Raw genomic sequence first — 21619 nt, 5'->3', positions numbered from 1 at the left:
GGGCCTAACAGATATAACTTTAAAGTGAAGCCGTTTATTTTCAATGAACTGTTTTCAAATGAATATACACGTGTCCAAAAAGCCTGGAATCACACGTAATTTGCAACTTTTGTTCATTTGAGATACATGAAAGATAATGGCACTGTAAAAGTATGAGAAGGTCAAGTTAATTCTGCTGTTAATACAATTTTTTTCGTATTACAAGGACAACACGTAGAACACATGCTGTAAAATCCGTTGAAATGACTTCGGTTCCATACTTTTCTGTCATCTGGATATTTTGTCTCAGAATAGAAGAGATATCGTACATTGCAAAATTGAACTTCAATAAATTAATGTATTTCGACCCAAGTAAGAAAAGAACATTTTAGCAAGTTGATATGCAGTAGACAGAAAGAACCAATCCGACACTAAAACTAATTCAATACTGAGTAAAAAAAACAACAAAAAAAGACTGTTTGGTCTAACTGTTTGAAGGAACAGGTTGCCCTATTGACGTCATTAAAACTGTCGTACATGTTTGTTAACTGCGCCTAACTGGCAAAAAATTAGCTACTAAATCAAGTTCTATATGCAATATATTTTTAACATAAAAACAAAATATAAAATAGAGCGGTTGCAATAACAAAATGAGAAATTTAAACCAAACGTACAAATATTTATATAATCAAATGAGTATGCGAAAAGAAATAATATATTGTATCTCAGGGCGGCTGGTATAGGTATTGACACTTTTATTGAGAAACAGAGAACAACGTTTTAGCCTTCCCAGATCATCATCTTTCCTATATGATATAGGAAGGTCGAAACTTGGTTCTCTGCTTATCAATACAAGTGTTAATACTCATACCAGCCGTTCTGAGAAACACTTTTATTTCAAGTGGGTTTCTCGTCATCAAGAAATAATGTATTCTCGAGATGGCTGATATGGGTATTAAAACTTTAATTAATAAAGTACAGAACAACGTTTCGACTTTCTTATGTCATCTTCAGGTTAGCGGCCATCTTAAGAGGGCCCAGCATAGCCAAGCGTGTTAAGGCGTCCTAGGGTCGCGGATTCGAATTCCGGTCACATCAAACATGCTCGCCCTTTCAGCCGTGGGGGCGTTATAATATTACGGTCAATCCCACTATTCGTTGGTAAAAGAGTAGTCCAACAGTTGGCGGTGGGTAGTGATGACTAGCTGCCTTCTCTCTAGTCTTACACTGCTAAATTAGAGACGGCTAGCGCAGATAACCCTCGAGTAGCTTTGCGCGAAATTCAAAAAACAAACAGACCGTCTTGAGAATAAATTTTTACTTCAAGTGAGTTTCTCGTCGTCACGGAAAACGAAATAACGTACACTGCTGGCCAAAATCTTAAGGCCAATGAACATGAAAAAGAAATGGATTTTGCGTTGTTAGACTCAACCACTTATTTGAGTAGAGCATCGAGAGATGAAAATAAGAAAAGGTAAAATAAAAATAAGAAATGTTGAGCATTTCATAGGGAAAATGTGAACAATATGAAATTAGCCTAAGTACTAGCTGATCAAAAGTTTAAGACCATACTGAAACGAAGCGTTAATCGGTGAACACGTAACGAAATTTAGTCATTTGTGTTCAAGCATTAGCGTTGTCAATATCTCCCACTGACACCTTCTGTGTTACATTGGGTATTTGTTTGTTTGTTTTTGAAATTCGCCCAAAGCTACTCGAGGGCTATCTGTGCTAGCCGTCCCTAATTTAGCAGTGTAAGACTAGAGGGAAGGCAACTAGTCATCACCACCCACCGCCAACTCTTGGGCTACTCTTTTACCAACGAATAGTGGGATTGACCGTTACATTATAACGCCCCCCACGGCTGAAAGGGCGAGCATGTTTGGCGCGACGGGGATGCGAACCCGCGACCCTCAGATTACGAGTCGCACGCCTTAATACGCTTGGCCATGCCGGGCCTACATTGGGTAAAACCATGGCAAAGGCTAAAACGTTGACAGAATTTGAGCGTGGCACAATTGTCGAGCTGCAAAAGCAAGGTTTCTCTCAACGTGCCATTGCTGGTGAGATTGGGCGTAGTAAAACTGCTGTTGCAAATTTCTTAAAAGACCCTGAGGGACACGAAACGAGAATTTCAAGTGGTCTGCCTAAGAAAATTTCGCCGGCGTTGAGCAGGAGGATTCGACGGGTTATCCGGAAAGACACCAGCCGATCGCCGAACCAGATTAAGGCCCTTACGGACGCAGAATGCAGCTCAAGAACAATAAGACGGCATCTATGAGAGAAATACTTTAAAATTCGTAAACGTCTTCAAAAGCCCCGCCTCCTTCCACAGCACGAAACAACTCGGTTGAACTTTGCTGAGAAGCACCAAACATAAGACGTAGAAAAGTGGAGGAGGGTTTTGTCCTCGAATGAGAAAAAAATTAACCTAGATGGTCCAGATGGCTTCCAACGTTACTGACACGATAAGCATATCCCATCGGAGACATTTTCTACACGACACAGTGCAGGAGGTTCCATCATGATCTAGCGTGCTTTCTCCTTCCATGGAACAATGGAGCTTCAGGTTATACAGGGGAGTCAAAAGGCAGCTGACTACATTGGCATGTTGGAAAGAGCATCCTTATTGACTGAAGGCCCTCGCTTGTGTGGAAATGACTGGATCTTTCAGCAAGAAAACGCTGCAATCCAAAAAGGACTTTTTCATGGCGAACAACGTGATTTTTTGGACCATCCAACGTGTTCGCCCGAAGTGAACCACATTAAAAATATTTGGGGGTAGATGGCAAGGGAAGTCTATAGAAATGGGCGTTAATTCCAAACACTGCATGATCTTTGTAAAGCCATCTTCACCACTTGGAATAACGTTCCAGCCAGCCTTCTGCACACGGTTATATCGATCATGCCAAGGCGAATGTTTGAAGTTATTCGCAATGACGGCCGTGCATCTCACTACTGAGACCTCTTGTTGGGCATATCCTATCCTGTTTAGGACTTCTTTTTGGTATGGCCTTAAACTTTTGACCAGCTAGTATTTAGGCTAATTTCATAGCATTCACATTTTCCCTATTAAATGCTAAAAAAAATTTTATTTTTATTTTCCCTTTTCTTATTTTCAACTTTCGAAGCTCTACTCAAATAAGTGTTTGAGTCTAACAACGCAAAATGCATATTTTTTCTTCATGTTCATTAGCCTTAAGATTTTGGCCAGCAGTGTATTGTAGAAGATACACTAGTGACTAGTTCATTATGATCATTCACAACTTATTTCATCATGACCGTTCTACAACTAGTTTATTTCATCATATGCATTATAAAACTTGTTTTTTGCTGCATAAATGTTATAATCTAATTTTTCATCATATGTGTTGCACATCTTCTTTGTTACATCACATACATATACAACTTGTGTGTTGCATCATATGCACTATACAAAGTTGTTTTACCGCATGCATGATACAATTTGTCTCTTTCACTTTATGTGTATTGAGTAATACAACTTGTTTGCTTCATCATAGAACCAGTTTAGTTCATTGAAAACCTTTTAAAACTTATTTTATTCTTTCTAAGCATTACCTTCCCCAGCAATAAGTCTACACGTTTACAACACCAAAATCCACGGTTCGGCTCCCCGCGGTGAGCATAGCAGATAGCCGCACTTGAATTTGATCTGGAAACAAACAAACCAAAGTATCATACAACTATTTAATTTCACCATTTACGCTGAACGAATAGTTCGTTTGATCATATGAATCATACAATTAATTTAATTCACCATACAAATTTATGAAGTAGTCGTATAATCATAAGTATTATATATTGTGTTCCATCCTGTGATTTATAATACGACTTATTTGCTCCCTTATGCATTGTTCTGCTAGTTTCATTCACGGTTTATAATATAAAAATCATTTATTTCACAATATGTATTTTAAAACTACTTTATCATACCATATATATGATACACATTTCACCACGCGCATTATACAACTTCATCATATGCATTATGCAACTTACTTATTTTGTCTTAAGTATCATACAATAATTCTCATATCCTATTCATTGTATAGCTTGTTTGATACTCAATATGCATTATATATCTTGTTTGTTTTTCAATTGTATTATAAAACTAGTGTTTGATTACAAATATTTAAAAAATTGTTTCATCATATGAATAATACAAATTGATTCTTTCATCATACATACTTTTAGAATTTCCTTCTTCATAGATAAATATTTAGTTTGTTTTGCCGTATAGTTGATACAGATTAATTGCTTCATAGTATGCATTACGCAACGTGTTTGTTTCATTTTACATATTATGCAACTACCTTTCTTCGTTGCATGCAGCAGACAACTAATTTTATAATATGCGTTAAAGTTGTCTATTTCATGGTATTTGTTATTCAAAATGTTTGTATCTTCTTAAGCATTGTAAAACTCAATTCATTCTATGCGGTAAACTTGTTTATTTCAACGTAAAAATTACACAATGTGTTTATTTCGCCATATGTATTACAAAATTTGTTTGCTTTATCATAAGTAATATACAATTTGTTTCATCGAATGCATTATGCAAATTGATTGCTTCATCATCATAATCTCCATTATACAACTTGTTTGTTTCAAAAAATTCACTATTCAATTCATTTGCTTCATTACAAGTTTTACAAAAATATATGTTTCATCATAAGTATTACAGAATTTGTTTCATTAGACACATTATAAAATTTGTTCGCTTCATCATTTGTAATACACACTTCTTTCTTTCTTAATGTGTATTAAACAGTTAGTTTATTTAATAATAATAATTACAGTCCAAAGAATGCCGCCTACGCTGGTTGGCTGTCTTAAGGAGGAGTGAGGGTCGTTAATGATATCATCATTGACGTCATAGTGCCATAAATTGTCACCAAAGAGCGAAACGTTAGAAATGTGTTGCTTGACCGTCATGAAAGGTATCCGTGATGTTATATCACAAGATGGTACATTGTTAGGGTTACCTTGCTTGGCCGCCATGAAAGGTGATCATGATGGATGGTTACATAATAGTAATATGAATTAAAGAATGTATTGTTCAGCTGCAATGACAGATGGCCATAAAGTTAGAGGTTGAAATTCTTGTTTGATACCAGACAGACAGTTATGACATTCTACAGGCCACCATGACACAATTACTTACACAATACGTGTCTCAACATGACTATATTTTATAAGTTTAAGTGGTCACGAAATGTATGGAACTAATAGTTAGTATTGAACGTCCACCAGGACTTGGTTTATAATTAAAGAGTCAAACAGTAAGTTTTATTTAAAATATTGTCCTTCGAACACATCCAAATTGTAAAGAAATTTATGGAACTAATGATTTAGTATTAAGCATCCTTTAAGAATGATATAAATGATTAGGAAATGTAATTAATGAATTAATGTTAATTGTCATTTTAAGATGATTTAAATAACTAATAAGTCCTTTTTAGGACGATTTAATTATAAATGAGTTATTTAGTTCATAAATTGATGATAAATGTCCATTTTAGGATTATTTAATTATGAATAATTTGCTTAACTAATAAAACTCATGATTTTAACTAATTAAATATCGTCCTTTTAAGACACATATCATGTGTACCATTGTGTCATGACGGCTTGTAAAACGTCATAACTATCTTTCTGGTATCAAACTATAATTTCAACCCTATGACATTAAGTGCATTCCCTAGTTCATGGTACTATTATGTGATGATCCATCTACCTTCACCACTAGAGGTTGTAACAAATAAGATTTTAAAACGGAATACACTTAACACTGTCAAAATAGAAGATACACGTTATATTAAAAATCTACTCTACACATGTTATATGAATAATTATATATCTTTAATGAACATCATGAATGATTTGTTATAACAGCAAAGAATTTTATCACAATTATAGCTTTCGAGGTTTACGATATACCAACCATAACAAACCAACAATAAATATATTGTCTCTCCGCGTAGCGTTGGTTATCTTTTACACGCTTAAGTGGAGGGTTTCTAGAAATCTTAGCCAAGGCAACAACAATGTGACACTCCAGTGCCTTCATAAAACACACACTGTTGACGGCCGCGCTCGAGAATCATACACAAATCTAGTGAACAGGAGGGAACCTCGTAATATACACTTAATAATATAAGTTACATATATTTATAAATATATATAATACCAAAATAAATATATTAAAGTAAATCTGCTACATATCAGATATCGATTGGTCATGGTATACCCAGTGGTTTTCCGTATTATTGATAAAGGATTCTATTACCAAGAAAATAATGACTCCATACACTCAACCAACCTATGTAGATATTACTTAGTTAAAAAACAAGCTGCTGGAGTCATTCAAACGATGCAATGGCCTCCACAGATCCCCGATATCATCCCCATTGGGATTTGATAGATTAAGAACTTGATAAGTCAAGAGTTGCTTCCAAAGAAACATTTGAAGTAAGATCCCAAAGGACACTTTGATTAGATATATTACAAAAATGCCTGAAAGACTGCTTGCAGTTATTAAAGCAAAAGGGGCAAACACACAAAATATTAAATGTTTGCTGAACGCAAGCACTTCCACTGAATTTCTGTTGTACTAGATATGAAGATTAACCTTTTGATGTTTTATCTGTGATTTACCTTCCATCTTAAATTAGTCTGAACTTTATTGTCCGAATACTTTTGCATAGTACTGTATGTTCTAACGAATAGTTACTGAAAAAAAAAAACACCTAAACAAACCAGAAGAACAAGTCGAACATGTTTGTCCGATCATATGTCACCTTCTCTGTTACTACTCGGATTTACATAATAATTACTCAGTATTCAAACATTCTAACATATACTGTGGTTTGTTTCATCATATGCTTTTATACATTTTGACCGTTGGTGACCATTGACCCACCACATATACATATGAGTTAGAAACAAGACAGTCAGTAGTCCTGGACATTTTGACAACGTCATGAACTTCACTGTATAAAACATAAAGTATATGCTGAAAGATGAACTTAAGTAAGTGACCTTTACACAACTCACAATGTGCTTATGGTTGATTATGACAGTTTCAGCTGGCTTTTCATCGAGCTTAATTTGTACTCCACTATGTAACAATTCATATCCAGTTCGGTGTAAATACAAGGTTATTTTTATCATACGGTTCTATATATATAACCATATTTTGTACGAACCTTCTTGTAGATTTTATTTGAAAAATATGTTTCGTGTACATTGTGCAACACATAATACCAAAAGTCTAAAGATGTTCAGTCGGAAACCTATATTACCAGATAACGCAACTTTTGAAGCAAACGTAACAGCTTATAGGAAATACACTTTTATTGCATATTTGACAATTGGTTATGAGGATTGTATTATCTCGACGACCCTACAGAAAAATGCTCTCTCTTCAATTTCATATAGCGTTTGTATTCAACAGTGCAGTAATAATTCCAAGGCAAAAAGAGACCCTCACAAGTTGATTTTATCAAAATTAAGCTCAAAAAATAAAACATCTGTAACCAGCAGATATTAGATGGGGACATTGTATGTATGTATATTTGATTTTTATGCCTATAATTTTTGATCCATCTCAAATAAACTTGGCAAGGACCTATATGGCCTTAAAGGTGATGTCAGAGTTTTTGGGTGCTTGTTCGGTCTGATCCTCACATGCGTTTCCTGAACTTGTACTATTCTATTGATTTATACTAAACTTTAAAGGAACCCTTAATGTACCCTAAGGAGATCAGCAAATCAAGAAGAAAAAAAAAAGAGTATAGTGTGGGAGAAATGTAGGAGTCGATTTTTTCTCAACTCACGCGACTATGGAATGTTTTGAAACTAATATTGACCTGAAGTCTACAGAAAAGTTTCGAATGCGAGTTCGCTGATAATAAATACTCGAATTCTGAATATTTTATAACGCAAGGCTACACCATATGTTATCTGCAGTCTGTTCATTGAGTGGGAATAGAACTCTAAACTTTATCATTTTAAATCCGTACACATATTGCTGACCCATCACGGGGAAGAACACCAATTATTTGAAGCGGTATAATAAACATTTATAAACTTATACTATTGCGACTTATGTTACACTACAGTATATTTTGATCCTCAAACATTTCCTACAAATTGGGACAGCAGATTACTCAACAGAGAAACATCTCACACAAATATAAGACAGTAATTAGCTCTCTTGACGTCATGTGTATATAATGAGCGGAATTCTTAAGCTCAATTAATTTCATGTATAATGATATAACACATGATTCAGTTATTATTCATGACACAAGTTGATTTTATCGAAATTAAGCTAAAAAATAAAACATCTGTAACCAGCGGATATTAGATGGAAAACTAAGCTGAAAAGGATAAAATAATGTTTTAGATGGTTTATCTTCATCACAGAGTTACATAATGTATTGCATCTACCATACAGCTCGATTCTGATACCATAGTGCTGAAATCCTTCAATTTTGCTAAATTTTAAGAGACTTGTTTTCGCTTGCAAATTATAAGTGTACGATGATTGGTGAATGCCATATAATAACATAGCTTTCAAAAACCAAATTGAAAAAAAAATGAATGTTTTCGTATTTTCTCTTTAATAGCATTTCAGAAAAAAAGACTTTGGTTAAAGTGAATTAAACAATTTCTTTGAAAGAATAAATAATGAAAATAAAAATCCAACGTGGAGTGCGTCACGTCTGGCTCGATCTGGTGTGGAAAGCCTTGCCTACAACCTAGCCAATCACAGAAGAATCCATTGACACACCCGTAAAAGCGTCATAAATGTAAGCCTACGTATGTAGTATACGTGGTGTAGCTTTTGGAGAGAAAGCGAACCGGCTTATCTTATAATTTCTCTACATAATTCAGTTTGATTCCCCAAATAACTAAGACCGTGAAAAAGAATGTTAGCCGACAAAAAGAAAATGGTAAGACACGTGCTTTATAATTTTGTTTAACTGAAAACCTACTGGGCTTTAAATCTAGTTTTACTTACGAGACGTGATCGTAACATTAAACAATTGTTTTATCACTATGGCCTCTGTAATTTCCTAACTTCTGCAGCATCGTTTTTATTTTAACATTACTATGAGGTATAGATAGTATGTATGTATGTGCAAAAACATAGTTGATGTTTCTTTATACTAGTTAAACACGTAAACTTTACAAAATGGCGTTTAAATAATAAAATGTTTATACAGCTTTCCTTCTTGGCTCCTATGTTTTGTTTGAATAATCCAGTTTTAGACAATTATTGTGTTTCTATTATTTATTCTTGTGTTCTGTGGATACAGTTTAGAATATGGGGAACTTGTGTGATATATATGGAACATCATCTCCTGCAGTAAAGGTCGTTTAGGTGATTTAGTCGTCTTGCTCAATCGCTCGATTTCTGTAAGCACTATGACGTAGCGCTGAACATGGGTGACGTACAGGTTCGTCTCTTTACACGCCTACCATAAATCGACGTCAAAGTGTGTATGTTGGATTTAATACAGACAGTGTTATTTAACCTCTTTTGAACAAATCATACAGTGTATTTAAAAACATGAATAATATCAATATACTTCCATAATATGAATTGGTTAGTTTCAGTTATTAAAATAGTTTCTTATTAAATTTATTACTACTACACGTTGAACTCCGGCGGCCCGGCATGGCCAGGTGGGTTAAGACACTCGACTCGTAATCTGAGGGTCGCGGGTACGAATCCCCGTCGCACCAAACATGCTCGCCCTTTCAGCCGTGGGGACGTTATAATGTTCCGTCAATCCCACTATTCGTTGGTAAAAGAGTAGCTAAAGAGTTGGCGGTGGGTGATGATGACCAGCTGCCATCCCTCTAGACTTACACTGCTAAATTAGGGACGGCTAGCGCAGATAGCCCTCGAGTAGCTTTGCGCGAAATTCCTAAACAAACAAACTTTCGAATTCTCCATGCTAGGGAAAGAGCATAAAAATAAATGTACATATAACGAAAAATATTTCCCTTCTATTTGTTTATGATGGCATAATGATCAGTATAACAAAATATTTGAAATAATAAAAATATTTTATGCTTTTTAAGATTTTATTTCATCTATTCGCGAAGAGTCACAGGTTATTTCATCATTCTATATGATGCGTATAGGGTTATTATAAACTATAGTTCGCATTTAAAATGTTTATACCATAAAAAGTACTTCGCCCAGGAGAAATTTTTATCAGTGATGTTTTTAGGGTTTGTTTTTTTTAAGGGGGAGAGCAGTGGCGACCAGTAACTACTGTTCCCCTTCCCCCCAAGGTCTCATTTAATTGAAGATACAGCTTTCTGTTCAATGTACATGGTATGGCTAACACGTCTGTCCAAAAGAAATGTGCCCCCCAAGTACAGCAGTGTGTCTAAGGATTTACAACGCTAAAATCAGGGGTTCGACTTAGCAGATAGCCTGATGTGGATGTGCTATGCAAAAAAAACACACACCCCGAAAGAAATTAACCCGTTCATGTTAGAGGGAATCGCAATTTAAGGAGGATTTTAAATTCTTAAAAGACTAAATGCTGATATCTCGGATGTGGGAGAGGAGCTTACGGAGAGGTGAACTTTCCGAAGGGAGATTAGACGTGCCCTGCTTTTGACATGATAAAGGGTACTAGTGTTACAAAAACATATACTACTGCGCACCTATATCGCCTTTCTCGCTTTCTATAATTTTTCTTTTTCTTTCAACAGTACGAGATTGGTGACGTCTCACAACGTATGAGATAATCATTTTTCACTGATGGAATGAAAAGGATTCCTTATTAGTATTTCTCTTAACAGCCTTTTATTATATATATAAAGTCTGAAACTGATATAAGGTAAAAGGACAGCGTCAGTATAAAGAAAAAAAAAATTATTGTATATGTAATAGCATTAAACATCACACTGTATCATGATAACATTTTAATAATGTGTAGTTTGAGCATACCAGCCAGGTAATAGCTTTATGTTCGTAAGTACGTCAATACGTTGTTGTTACAGTCTCGTCGAACGTGTATAAGAAGAGCTTCTTTATAATTTCCATCAGTATATTTAGTGGATTTAACAATACTTTTGCACAAAAACCAACAAAGCTGTAAAGCGAAAAGATGAGTAAATATAAAAACGTTCTTCAAATGTTAACGTTGTTTTCATATGGTGAATTGTCAATTATTGCTATTTCAGTTTATTTTACTTTTGCGATAACAATTGCATAAATTGCAGTTTGTTTGTTTTTTATTCGTCTATTTTGAATTCAAACTGTTTTTCCTCTCAAAAAAGTCATTACCTGAGAAGCCTTCCCAACATCATAACCCTGTTGTCAGTTGGGATGAATGACAAAAATTAAACTGCTTTGAAACACTATTTATATGCGTCATATAAAATATAATAATTCGAAAATTACAGTTTAAATTGAAGTGCTCAAAATAGTGTTCAAAAGCCTATACAATGTCTACACTTCAGTGATGTCGAGAAAACCCACTTGTAGAGAAATATATATGCAAAAACGGCTCGTTTGGGTTGAGGAAATATTTTACGTAGAAGAGCGAACAACGTTTCGACCTTCTTCAGTCATCGTCAGGTTCACAAAGAAAGAAAGAGGTAACTGACTGAAAGCTGACCACATGTTTGGAAGGGGCTGTGTAACTGAGTGTCGGAATGTAGAGGGCGGTGTTAGATGTTTGAATATATAATTTTATTTTATTATATTTAATATAGGTATATAGGCGTTCCTTTATATTGGTTTATTTTGGGTTTAAGTTGTTGTATAAGTAAGGCTTCTTTAATTTTGCGTTTGTTTATGCTTGTTTCTTCTACGTAAAATATTTTATCAACCCAAACGAGCCGTTTTTGCATATATAATGTCTAAACTTGCAAAACACACTTCGTTAGTAGCTCGCAAATGTGATGCAATAAGACTGGCAACAGTTTGAATCAAGCAGTTCTTTATATAGCAGTATATATATACAGTAAATATATATGGTATGTTGTACAACAAATGGGAACCCGTATCGTAAGTGAGATTTACTCATATCTTTAGGCTTTGCCTTGAATTAGATCAAATATATTAAGTTTTCCACTTTTTTGTTACAAATACCTAAATGAAATAAAAAAAAAAGACCGCTATTTGCCTTTAGTCTAAACAACGTAGCGTCAGTTCTGCTATTTGCCGCTACCAGTAACTTGCAAGACCTACCACTACCAGAAATTATTATCTGGATTGCACCACATAACGACAGGATTGCCAAGCCTTCATTTCCATTGGAGTTTGCCCCCACATTTTACAGTCGCTTCTAATAGTTGGGAGGTTGCGGGTTGCCTTTTTTTCTTTTTGAAATGGGAGCTTTTAATAGGAAAGTTCTGGTTATCAGTGTAAAAACGGAACCACGCTAGTAAGTAGAAGAAAAAAAATCACATAAGTAGTATATGAAATTTACCAGAATAATGGCAGTGTTAGTATCACTTCTGATAGGTGGCGGTTAGTACCAAATCTGAGTTCGCTCGCAAAAAGCAAGTAGAGTTCGTACCGTTCAGACGTCGTTGTCAAGACAGACGAGAAAGATTGGATGAAGGTTGTTTATAGTTATTCTTCTTATGTTTATATATATAAATAAACATATTCTAGATAATTGTTTTCTAAACCTTCTTCTGTAACGTATTATTTTATCTGTAAGTTATATATTGCTATAGGTTTTTAATAGAACTGTCTTGTTTAATGTTTTTTTAAAAGAAGTGGCTTGTGTTAGGCATGTTTCGAGAGCTAGTATAGTTTGTCGATGTTAAAAAACGTGTGAACACTAATAACAACATCTCATTTTAATAAAACACTTTTTGTATTTGCCTTTCAAAATTTGTAGTGCGGACTGGAGGGATTTATACATTTTAATGAAAAGTTTGAAAAATTATCTTCATGCTCCAAATAATTTTATTTTTACCAACGTTTCATCTTTGCGGCTTCATCAGAGTTAATATACATAACTTGCGTATTAGAGTTACGCATCTAGTCAAGTTATCATACAACAGGTAACATTGTTTTTATAATAAACAATATTATTTTTTGTTTTCTTACTGAGCACTTGTAGTAAGCTATAGAGAAGGGTGTATTCTAATTATTACTAATCTTATCATTTTATCACGTTTTGGTGAAATTAATAGTTTGACCCTGTCTATAACATTTTTGTTGGGTGAATAGCTGGATCCAGGTCAAATTCGACTAAACTTTACTTTTTCAAAATTCCCACTCTAATTGATTCCTAAATGATGATATCCCTAACTTTATTACTAGTAACAGCTAAAATATTACATCACAATAAGACAGTTACAACACTCAGTTTGTAGCATAAAATCTCAATTAGTAGGCTTGTATAAGTTGCAAAGGTAAACAAATATTGTGTACGTGTATTATCTGTTTAAAAGTTTATTAGGTGGAATGCAAATGATGCATAATTCTATACTAGCCAAAAAATTTATATGTAATTTAAATATGTAACAGGCTTATTGTAGTTAAGACTTAAGGTAAAGTTTATTCATATTCCGTCCACTTCTCGATTCAAATGATAGGCCTAATATAACTTACCGAGTTAACAATGCTGTGTACAATATCTGAATACGCTCATTTTTTTGTTTCTTTTTACATATACAGTACAATTTCAAATTTATTTATATATAATAAGTCAATTTTTGCTACTTAATGTTACTCACGGATTCTATTGCATTTTGTTATGGACAATGTTTATTATTATTTCTTATATGTACTTTTGAAGTCAATGTGAATAGTCTGTTGTGTGTACTTTGATTAGGAAGAATTGAAAAATAATTTAACTTTGATATATATCTATATAGACCATCAATGGACAGTTTTGCCTAAAATACAGTGGTAACGTATTCATTCGTTGGGCGTTTTTTTTTTCGGATTATTTGATAAAAATAATGCCAAGTCCAGTTTAGCTCTTCTATAAGGCCCGGCATGGCCAGGTGGGTTAAAGCGTTCGACTCGTAATCTGAGGGTCGCAGGTTCGAATCCCCATCGCACCAAACATGCTCGTTCTTTCAGCCGTGGGGGTGTTATAATGTTACGGTCAATCCCACTATTCGTTGGTAAAAGAGTAGTCCAAGAGTTGGCGGTGAGTGGCGATTATTATTTATTTTTATGCTGTTGGTACTTACAATTGTGATTGCGTAATCTTGTTACAAATATTAATTTTTACTTCCTACACCTGAACTCAGTCAATTTATTCGTGTCTTTTTGACCCTCAAAGTTCCATACAAAGCTGCCTTCTCTCTAGTCTTACACTGCTAAATTAGGGACGGCTAGCGCAGATAGCCCTCGTGTAGCTTTGCGCGAAAAACAAAACAAGCAGTTCTTCTATAATGTTTCTTACAAACTATGTTAACTTTGATACAAGTTGTAGACCAAATTTCAATACAGCGTTTTAACAGGAAATTACTCTCTAATTATATATGTAACTCTCAAGTAAATGTATTACAGTATTTCACAGCTTATCGGCCGAGTAACTCAACACAGAACACTCTCACAACCTGACCTGAAACACCTCATTGAATTTTGACATAGTGTTTTTTTTTTCGCTTTGCTTTTCTAGCTCCAGGTTCTACTCACGTGTCTTTAAAAGGTGAAACAGCAACTCATATAGTGAGAGGGTACAGTGAATCAAGAAACACATTAGGCTTCTAGATCACGGATTCTCTTTTCAGTTTTACCACCAATAAAAAATAAAAGAAATCTGTATCGTATATATATATATATAGTTATTACTCGCATATGTAATATATTCTCATTTCCTAAAATATTTAGAGTACTACATCATCATGAACTTTCTGGATCTCACTAACAAATACACAAATTACAACAATGTATGTATGTATAAGCTTAAAACAATACAACCTTATGTAGACCTACGTTTGCCCCTTCCTCTTTTGTGTCTGATTCTTTGATTGTAGTTAAGCACAATTGGCTAGCTATGATCTGGCTACCATGGGTACTGTCACCCGGATTATGGTGTTGTAGGTCCACAGACATACCGCTGTGCCACTGAGAGGATATTTTGTGTTATGCATTATCCTACATTAATATTGTTGTCGTACAGGGAACAAAATATTTATCCAACATTTTACAATTTTATTATTTTTATGCACATTACTAGACTTTATTGAGTTAATTATATTTCAAGTGCTTGAAGAAAGGTTTCGGCCACAAACTTTTTGTGCGAATTAAAGCTTTCTTACATTTTATTACCATAGTATCTAGTGTTTTTGTCTTATACAAATTTAAAGTAAGCCTATAGGTATATCTGTAAGAATATAACGGTATTGACTGTGGTATATCCATGTAACTACTTTGCAAGTGTCAGATATAAAAGACTATTTAATGTAGTGTTATTAATTAATTTATTTTATGTTTGCAATTCATTGATATCGAAGCTATGGAAATTTCTAGAAGGCCTAAGTGACAGACGTATAAATAACTGTAGTCAGACGAGCGAAAATGGAGTAAAAGTAAAGTCATGTGAAAGTGAAGTTCACCCAGAGAAAGATTATAAAAGATGAAGTTTGAAAGAGATAAGGAAAATAATTTGTCTCATCAGAAGTTGTTATACTTAATTGAACCTGCATGTGTAGACCTTGATAAGAGGAAGATGCTTATTGGAAGTTTAAGATACAGCTGCAATAACTCACACAACAGTATAACTGAATTATACACATATACTACTGTGATAGAAGTTGAGAAAAATAGTTCGTCTTGTCAAATGAATTCTAAAGCAATTGAATTGGTGTAAGTGAACTTTGACAAGAAAAAGAAAGACGCTTAGTGTTTAATATACACCTATGATCTAGTCTGAAGAATATCTTTGTACAGTACTGTGAAAAAGCGTTAGGACAAAATATTTTGTCATTCTTTCAGTTTTATGGGGCTCATTCTTCTACGCAATTAGAGAATGTAAATTTCAACACAAAAATTATGCTTCACTGATTCTTGTTGACAGTTGAATGAATTTGGGTGAGAATACTTATTATTTTTTAGAATTTTCATATAGTTGTGCCAAGGGCATATCATAAGGGTTCCACTTCAATGGCCTTACTGATCAAACTTAAGGTATGAAAAAGCTGTCATGGTATCTCATGTGGTGTCTATATATAAAGAAGCTAGCAAGGAGCAACCATATGGTACTGGCATATGATGGAAGAAATCAGTTTAATAGCTTTTCATAAATAAACCTTGATAAAAACAGTAGTTCAAAAATTATTGGTAAAGGCTTCTACTACCAAGAAGATGATGACTTCAAACACTCAACCTACCTGTGTAGAAATTGCTTAGCTAAGAATGAAGCTGCTGGAGTCATTCAAGTGATGCAATGGCCCCGATCTCAACCCAATTGAAAAAATCGTGGGTTTTGTAAATCAAAAATTTGACAAAAAAAAGTTACTTCCAAAGAAACTGTATGGGAATGCATTAAAGACATCTGAAGTAAAATCCCAAAGGACACTTTGATCAAATATTTTTTTAACAATGTCTGGAGTTATTAAAGCAAGAAGGGTATATACAAAATATTAACTGTTTGCTGAACTCAAACACTTCCAGCTGGTTTCTGTGAACTAAATATGAAGATTCATAACATTTTGATGTTTCCCCTGTGATTTACTTTTCATTGTTTTTTAACGTATTTTGAACTCTAAATTTTGACATTGTTCTAACATTTTGCAGACTACTGTACGTACATACATTTAGCTTGTTTCGGACACACACACACACACATATACATATATATCTTATATGAGTAGAGTGCATGCTGTTTGTTTATTGTAGAATTTATCCCTGACAAGTCACAGACACCTACTGCAAAAGAATCCTTAACTAACCCACTCACAGCTAACATTATATAGTAGTAAACGACGGTAGAAGAAAATGCTATTGGTACTTACAATTGTGATTGCGAAATCTTGTTACAAATATTAATTTCTACTTCCTACACCTGAACTCCGTCCATTTATTCGTGTCCTTTTGACCCTCAAAGTTCCATACAAGGCTGCCTTCTCTCTAGTCTTACACTGCTAAATTAGAGATGGCTAGCGCAGATAGCCCTCGTGGAGCTTTGCACGAAATTCAAAACAAATCAATTATTACATTTTCAATCAATGACGTAGACACGACTTTCAGTTAGTTTAGTGCCACCAGGACAGACACTTTTGTTTTGCTTCCACTTCTCATTTCTTTGAATAATAATCATCTTCAATTTTTTAAAACTTAAATATACACGTTTTATGCTATTGAAAGTAACCACCCTCATAATATTTATATTTATACTACAGTGTGCCTGAGTAGAAAAAAAGTGGAAATATATACAGGCTTATTTTTTACGTTTTCTATCTCACCAACATGAATTTGTTTGTGATATCCCCGACTAGTGATATCTTATCACAAGTACTATAAGCTTATCCAGTCAAGTGTGTTTCAAAGAGGTTTTTGTGGTTAATCAGATCGATTGTTATCTCCAACATCTTTACACTCTGTCAACTTGCCATTTGCTGCTATAGATTACGTGTTTTCGTGAATTCCTGTTTCTTTTGGGATATCCATTATTATTCAAATATATATTCTGTGTCCATGAAATGTAAGGTCTCGCGCAAATTATCGACATTATCACAACCATACAAAGACTACACTTTTTCTACGTCCTCATTATGAAAGGAGGGAGTGTATTTTGAAAATATTCGAGCTTAAAAGTTACTACAAATGCATTGGTATTCATTTTTGATATAAAGTGAATGTTGTATATAAATATATAATTGTTTTTTTAACCATGTATAGAGCAAATTTGAAATCTTATGTCAAATACGTACCGTCTTCTTGAAGTTTAGTCCAGATACTGTTTTATTTTACTAAAATAATTCCGCTTCTGATATCAATAATGTAACCGTTTATATTATTAACATATTTTATTATTATTGTTCGCAGGGGAAGAGGGGGGGCGAGCATGGCCTAGCGCGTAAGGCGTGCGACTCGTAATCCGAGGGTCGCGAGTTCGCGCCCGCGTCGCGCTAAACATGCTCGCCCTCCCAGCCGTGGGGGTGTATAATGTTTGGTAAATCCCACTATTCGTTGGTAAAAGAGTAGCCCAAGAGTTGGCGGTGGGTGGTAATGACTAACTCTAGTCTTACACTGCTAAATTACGGACGGCTAGCACAGATAGCCCTCGAGTAGCTTTGTGCGAAATTCCCAAACAAACAAATATTATTGTTCGGTATGATTCATGCAAAGTCCTGTCTTCTTACGATAACGAAAGCAATTCACTTTTTGGACTGTAACATAGATGTTTCGAAAGCTGCAGTATGACATTCATATAAAATAAACAGTCATTTGCTCGCAACTTTTCTAGTTTGTGGAATCACGAAAAGGCCATTAACTGACTGACTAGCTCAATAACTGTGTCACTTATTTACTAACTCATTGTCATATTAGATCTCTGAATTTCTATCTCTCATGTTTTAATATTTTCACAATAGTTTTTTTTTCGAAAAACACGAAAATTCAAGAGAACTCATTCAGGAAACTTTCAGGCATCACACATTTCATTATGTCATGCTAAGTTTCTTCCAGCAAAGAAAACATCTGAATAAAATATTAAAAACATACCCCACAAAAATGCTATAATACTAGACTCTTTTCTCATGCTTCATGCTACCGTTTCGAAATACGTTGATCTTTGTGACTTTGTGTTAAAAGTAAATGTTTAAAACATCATTTTATAAAAATAGTTTCATATCAAGTCATTTTCATTCTGCTTAAACGTTCTGAGCGAAGTCTTAAATATATGTTAGCTTAGACAAGGATTTAATGAAATATTAAAGATATCTAATCGTTTGAGATCCTGCCTTTATAAAGAAAAGTAAAATGAAGCCAGTTAAAATTACTAAACTGCGAAAAACAACAATGTGGATGTTTCTATACACGTGGAATGTGTAGAATTAAGGTAGTAAGATATGATAACAACATGCTTCGGGCCCGGCATGACCAGGTGATTAGGGTCGCAGGTTCGAATCCCCGTCACACCAAACATGCTCGTTTTTTCAGTCGTAGGTGCATTATAAAGTAACGGTCAATCCCACTATTCGTTGGTAAAAGAGTAGCCCAAGAGTTGACAGTGGGTTGTGATGACTAGCTGTCTTCCCTCTAGTCTTATTTTATTAATTATAGACGGTTAGCGCAGATAGCTCTAGTTGACCATTGCGCGAAATTCAGAAACAAATAACATCCTTCTCTGTATCCTTCCTAGTGCATTCACTTTCCACCATTTAAGTTGTTTCGTAACGTTATTATATACTCTTCAAAAAAAGAAACGCAAAAGGCAAAATTTGAGACATTGTTAACAAGTTTATTCCGGGTAGTTCTGTATGACATGTGTGAAACTTTGCACATTCACTGCTGAACACCCAAAGTCTGCAAAGGCGAAGTCCACGCTCACTAGGTGAAGTTTAACGTCACTCAACGTCAATAACGAGTATGCCCCCCGTGAGCATCAATAACTGCTTGGCATCTCCTGCCCATGGAAGCGATGAGATGACGAATCACATCCTGTGGAATGGCTGTCCACTCAGCCTGCAAAGCTGCTGCTAGCTGAGGTAGAGTCCGCGGTTGAGGTTGTCGCCGTCGCAGACGTCGGTCCAACTCGTCCTAAAGATGTTCGATGGGGTTTAAATCTGGTGATCTGGAGGTCCAGGGAAGAACGTTGATGTTGTGGTGTCTCAAGAAGACAGTGGCGAGTCGGGCTATGTGAGGACGGGCGTTGTCATGTTGAAAAACGTCGTTGACGTTCACCATGATGGGTTGCACATGGGGCCTAAGAATCTCGTCGACGGTTGCGTACGGTCTGATCGGAAATCCTACGCAGCTCTGGTATGGTTAAGGCAGTAGACGTTGCAGTGGTGGTCCTATCCCGAAAGTGACGTAACCGGATGTAGCGATCTTGAGGGGCGTGGTCACACGAGGTCTGCCAGATCGTGGACGGTCAAACAGATTTATTGGACACGAATGCGTTTTGGCGAAAAATCCGACGTTTTTCTCCGTTTTCAAAGTGCACAACTTTTATTGTCCTTTTGGTCTGACAATCAGTGTCTTAAAACGTGTAACATCACATACTCTGAGCTTGTAACGTTATTACATATTTTTCTTTAAAATAACAAAAATATCCCTTTTGCATTTCTTTTTTTGAAGAGTATATTACCTGAAAACAAACTTGAAATTATATTAAACAACAAGGAAAAGCATTAAACGTAAGACATTCCACACAGAGGAAAGATAAAGCATAAAAACTCAGACTACAGATTATACGCAGTAAGTCTTTCAGTTTTCAGGTCCATCATTGTAAGTTCCAAGAATTATGTTCGACCATGTAATTAGATCAGTATGCAGAAATACCGAACCTTTACTAATTAAGTGAAAATAAACCTGTTCTGTTATTAGTTAAGTGCTTATTATCAGTTAGGTGGTGTTATTATTTCAGGATAAAATGTTAACCTACTAAACATACCAGAGCAAAGTTTCAAGTTAGATTGCAAGTAGTTTAGTGGAGTGTGTCATTTGCATACAGTACAATTTCAAACTAATTAATAGGAATGGATAGAAAACGTGTCATTCATTACATTCGTTAATCCAATAGTTTGTTGTTCTGTTTTGTAAGCTTTTGCATTCTACACCGTGAGATAGGTAATAAAAGTCAAAGGTACTTTTTAGCCATTATTGTGAACAGTTAAATAACTCCAAATATTTGTCCTGTCCAAATCATAACCGACCTGGTTTTACTTTACTTACCTTAAAATTAAAGTTATATTAGCTTTATCAAGAATGTAAGTTGCAGCTGCTAATGTGGTATCTTCTGATAAACTTGTTTTCCGAAACAGTAAATTGGGTAGTTAAATTATATAACAAGAGGTCAGCCAGCTAAGTTGCAAAGTAACGTTCAATTCAGCTAAAACTGATCGTTTGTTTGTTTCAAATAAAGTACAAAGCTACACAGTGGGCTATATGTGCTCTGCCCACCACGAGTATCAAAACCCGGATTCTAGCAATGTGAGTCTGCAGACATGCCGCTGTACTACTGGGGGACTTAACCTGATGGAGTTTGTGCTGCGAAATAAGTGGAATGGATACAAAGTGTGATGCGCAATGAATATAGTATTTTTTTTTTTTTTTAATTTCATAAACCCAGTGTACATATTTGCGTTGGACACAGGATAATGACTTTTACCGGCGTTGTAAATAGATCAGGCTGGCTCTACTCTCTCAAGACTTATTTCGAAACTGACCTGTTTTTCAAGATGATGTAATTCAAACTGGCTAAACCTCATTACACGTGGTTAAAACAGTAACGTCAGATTTATCCAGAGAAATTAACGCTACATCCGTGAATGAATAATCATGTTCAAACATAATGGAGGTTGTGACGTCAAGATATCACCTGATCTATATATGAAGGTATTGCTGTTGACGTTTTACAACCACACTCCCTGGAAAGACCAGATGTTATCTCCAAGGGAATGTCAAAGAACAGAAGTAACTACAAAGAAACCAATT

This window comes from Tachypleus tridentatus, chromosome 10, assembly GCF_004210375.1.
Source record: "Tachypleus tridentatus isolate NWPU-2018 chromosome 10, ASM421037v1, whole genome shotgun sequence".
Lineage (NCBI taxonomy): Eukaryota > Metazoa > Arthropoda > Merostomata > Xiphosura > Limulidae > Tachypleus > Tachypleus tridentatus.
Note: the sequence above shows the minus strand (reverse complement) of the source record.